The sequence below is a fragment of the Chrysemys picta genome, chromosome 16 (assembly GCF_011386835.1).
Source record: "Chrysemys picta bellii isolate R12L10 chromosome 16, ASM1138683v2, whole genome shotgun sequence".
Lineage (NCBI taxonomy): Eukaryota > Metazoa > Chordata > Testudines > Emydidae > Chrysemys > Chrysemys picta.
The window spans coordinates 553720-558021 of NC_088806.1; the positions used below are offsets into that span (position 1 = coordinate 553720).

Here is a 4302-nt window from a genome sequence, read left to right on the forward strand (position 1 = left end):
CCCAACTGCTTCGGAAATGTCAGGCCGAGCCATCTCGTTTTGACCCGACTCCAGGCTGCTTTGGGTTCCGTTCTGGGCACTTTACCAGAAGCAAAGGAGGACTGGACTTGCAAAGCAGCTGGAGGAGGTGCCCTCCTGGTAACCCTTAAGCCCAAGGATGAGGGGGAAATGCCCTGGGGTCCGGCAGGTCAATTCTCCCCTCTGCTGGACATAGACTTGTAGGTCTGGAAGGGACCTCGGGAGGGCGTGTACTCCAGTCCCTTGCACTCATGCCAGGACTAAAAATTATCTCCATCCCTGACAGGGGTTTTCCTGGGGAAGAGAGTTTTGAATTTGGGTCTGTAGCACTGCAGAGGAGAGGCGATGGGCTATTCCCATGTGGGGCCTTCTCGGGCTCTCCTGGTGCAGCTGTTCCACATTGTATAAATAATTAACTAGCAATTGGAGAAGGGATTTGAACTCGGGCCTTCCACAGCTGACCGAGGGGCCCCAACCACCAGGCTCTAGAGTCATTCTCGCCTGCTTTCACTGGCTCGGTGACTATTAATTGTCGTTATGAATGACGGCCCCGGCACCCTCTCCTCCTCCTCCTCCTCCAGCTGCCTTGTGACACTCATCCTCTTTTGCTTCTGTTACAAACACCCAACCGAGAAATGAAAAATGTCGGGTCAGGTCACAGAGGTTTTGTTTCCTACTTTTCCATTTGACCTCCGCAATTTTGGGACCAACTCAGCTTTGGCTCGATCCAAAACAATTATTTCTATTTTGTATTTGCTCAAGTGGCCGTTGAACTGGAAAACCCATGATTGGGATAGCACAGTCTGCCTGGGATAGCTAAGAGTTGGGATAGTTAAGTCCCAGGCAGACTGCGAAGAGCTACAAAAGGATCTCTCAAAACTGGGTGACTGGGCAACAAAATGGCAGATGAAATTCAGTGTTGATAAATGTAAAGCAATGCACATGGGAAAATATAATCCCAACTATACATATAAAATGATGGGGTCTAAATTAGCTGTTGCCACTCAAGAAAGATCTTGGCGTCCTTGTGGAGAGTTTTCTGAAAACATCCACTCAATGTGCAGCAGCAGTCAAAAAAGCGAACAGGATGTTGGGAATCATGAAGAAAGGGATAGAGAATTAGACAGAAAATATCATGTTGCCTCTCTATAAATCCATGGGATGCCCCCATCTTGAATACTGCGTGCAGATGTGGTCGCCCCATCTCAAAAAAAACATATTGGAATTGGAAAAGGAACAGAAAAGAGCAACAAAAATGATTAGGGGTATGGAACAGCTGCCCTATGAGGAAATGTTAATAAGTCTGGGACCCTTCAGCTTGGAAAAGAGTTGGCTAAAGGGGGATATAATACAGGTCTCTAAAATCATGACACATGTGGAGAAAGTAAATAAGGAAGTGTTGTTTACTTCCTCTCATAACATAAGAACTAGGGGCCACCCAATGAAATTAATAGGGAGCAGGTTTAAAACAAACAAAAGGAAGTATTTTTTCACACAATACACAGTCAATCTGTGGAACTCCTCGCCAAAGGATGTTGTGAAGACCAAGACTATAACAGGGCTAAAAAGAACTAGATAGGTTCATGGAGGATAGGTCCATCGATGGCTATTAGCAGGATGGGCAGGAATTGTGTCCCTGGCCTCTGTTTGCCAGGAGCTGGGAATGGGCGACAGGGGATGGGTCAGTTGATGATTCCCTGTTCTGTTCATTCCCTCTGGGGCACCTGGCATTGGCCACTGTCAGAAGACAGGATACTGGGCTAGACTGACCCAGGATGGACGTTCTTATGTTCTTATGACTCGGATCCATGCAGAAGGACCCGGGCACAGCCGGGATCACTCACTGGAGATGGAGAGTCCAGACTGGATGGGGGACCCCAGGGAAGTGGCTCCAGGGACAGGATGGAGTAGGACGGGGAAGGGGCTGGGGTGGGGCTGTTCTCACCCCCTGTGTCTCCCCCACAGCTGCTCAGAGCAGGAGTTGTACTGGTACCCCACCGAGCGCTGTGCCACCCGCATCAGTAAATTGGGCATTGGTCTGGGCATGGCCATTGCAGTGCTGGTGATCGTGAGTGCGGTCCTCGGTGTCTTTCTATTCAGAGCCAAGAGGATGAAAAACCAGTTCAGGTAACTGGGCCGGGAACACATGGGTGGGCACAGCCGACAACTGAGATGGTGTGAGCCTGTGGTTAGAGCATGGGACTCAGTACCAGAGCTCCTGGGTTCTCTCCCTGGCTCTGGGAGGAGAGTGGGGGTCTGATGGATTAGAGCAGGGGGCTGGGAGCCAGGACCCCTGGGTTCCCTCCCTGGCTCTGGGAGGAGAGGGTTGGGGAGGGAGTCCTGGTGGATTAAAGCAGAGGGGCTGGGAGTCCAGACGCCTGGGCTCTATTCCAAGCTCTGCCCACCATGTGTGTACCAAGTGGGGATAATGTTCTTTCCCGGGGCAGAGGGTGGGTCGTGAGGCTCCACCGAGGAAGGTTTGCTGTGAGCTCTGAGGGGCCCCGGTATCCACAGTGGGGGTTGGGGTTGCTCTGAGTCAGACCCTCGCCCCTTCGACTCCGGGGCAGGTGCAGAAGGTGGGATCAGAGGGGCTGCCCCACAGCCATGGGGCAGAGGGAGGTCGAGTCAGATGCCCTGGGGGGCCCAGTGGGGTGGTGGAAACCTCTGCCACCTGCCCGAGGGACCCCGTGCACCAAGTGGCCCGGCGCTGACAGGCGCGGCTGTCACTGCTCCCCCCACAGCCTGCACTCGGACGATGACAGCGTTGAGAAGTGGTACGAGAACGACTACAGCGAATGGAACACTGCCGGGAGCTTCTGCATCAGGAACGAAGGAGCCGACTCTGACAAAGGTAACGCTGGATCCATCCTGGGCTGGGCAAGACGGGCTGGTGGGAACCCCTGGGCCAAGGACAGCGGCCCACGGAGACCAGATCAGCACCGTCAGCGTGGGAGAGTGGGTCCAAGGGACTCCTTCGAGGGGGTTGGGGTCCTGGCCGTGCGTCTGCCAGCCGAATCCTCCACCTTCTAACCCTGCTCTCTCGCCAGGTTCGGACGGCACTGGCTCCTTCAAGGTTAACATGGAATCCGTCGACACCTCTCTCCCGGTAGGTTCAGCCATATCGGTCCCCTCCTCCTCCCGCCTGCAGCTGCCCACGGGCAGCACATTCTGCTCTGGATGGGAGACAGGAGCATTAGGGAGCTATTGGCTGGCTAAGTCACTCCGGTGCACAACTAACCTGTTGGCAGCCCGGAGAGAGACGCGTCCCTTTCCGGATGGGGGCCTCTCTCCTGGGAAGCTGGGACTCTGCAGAAGATTTTAGGGGGGCTGGATAATCAGCCGAATGCAAGCTCCCGGTGCGACGCTGTGGCCAAAAGGGCCAATGCGACCCTGGGATGCATAAAGAGGGGCAGGACATGGGTGATTTTTACCTTTGAATTTGGCCTGGGTGCAACCGCTGCTGGAACCAAAAAGAAAGAGGGTTTTTGGGGTGGTGGTGGGTTTTTTCAATGGAAAAAAACAGATGGGAAATGAAATGAAGAAAAGTAAAAATATCCCCCCACCCCTCCCTCAAAAAAACGTGAATGGGAATGAAAACTTCCTCACCAATATCGTCACGCAAGAACACGGATGTGTTGGCCATTTTGTGACCAGCTCTGCTTATGGTCCCTCCCCCCACCTCTCGCCATCCCAGGTGCACATCCAGAGGCCGGAGATTGTCGTAACCCAGCTGTGAGCTGGTCCAGGCCCCCAGGGCACTAGGGAGGAGCGGGGGATGCAGCCTGAGGCACCACGGACCCCCGGAGAAGAGCAGAAATGTTTCCACACTGCAACCCAGGGAGGATGGAGGAGGGCCAGGAGGGGAGGCCAGGCAGCACAGGGGCTGGACAGCTGCAGGGCATCATCTTCGGGGAGTCTCCTCGCCTCAAACATCCTCCTCCCTCAGCGACCACCCTCCACATCTGCCCGGTCTCCAGTCCCGGCTCCCCTGTCTGGGACACCAGGGCCCTGCTGCTGGGGTGTCAGTGGCGCTGCCTGATGCCCCCCCTCTCAGCCCCCAGGAACGGTTACTGAGATGGGGTTCTGGAGGAACCAATTCTCCTCTCGCCCCTGTGTAAATCAGGAGTAACTCTGCTGGGGCAAATTCCCCTCTCGCTTCCCCAGTGTAAATCAGGAGTAACTCTGCTGGGGTCTATGAGGCTGTTCCCCCCCCCCCCCCGCGCTTGCCCTGGTGTAGCACAGGGAACGTGAGCTCAGAATCAGGCCCCTCCAGCGGGGGTGTTC

The 4302-nt window shown here is 54.9% G+C and overlaps 1 long non-coding RNA gene across 1 annotated transcript; it reads left to right on the plus strand.

The window, feature by feature from the left end:
- Window positions 1-2756: 2756 nt before the first annotated feature.
- LOC135975905 (uncharacterized) lies at window positions 2757-3971 on the plus strand. The gene is made up of 3 exons (XR_010593007.1): window positions 2757-2869; window positions 3066-3124; window positions 3713-3971. It is a non-coding gene; the product is annotated as an uncharacterized LOC135975905 (long non-coding RNA).
- The last annotated feature ends 331 nt before the right edge of the window (window positions 3972-4302 follow it).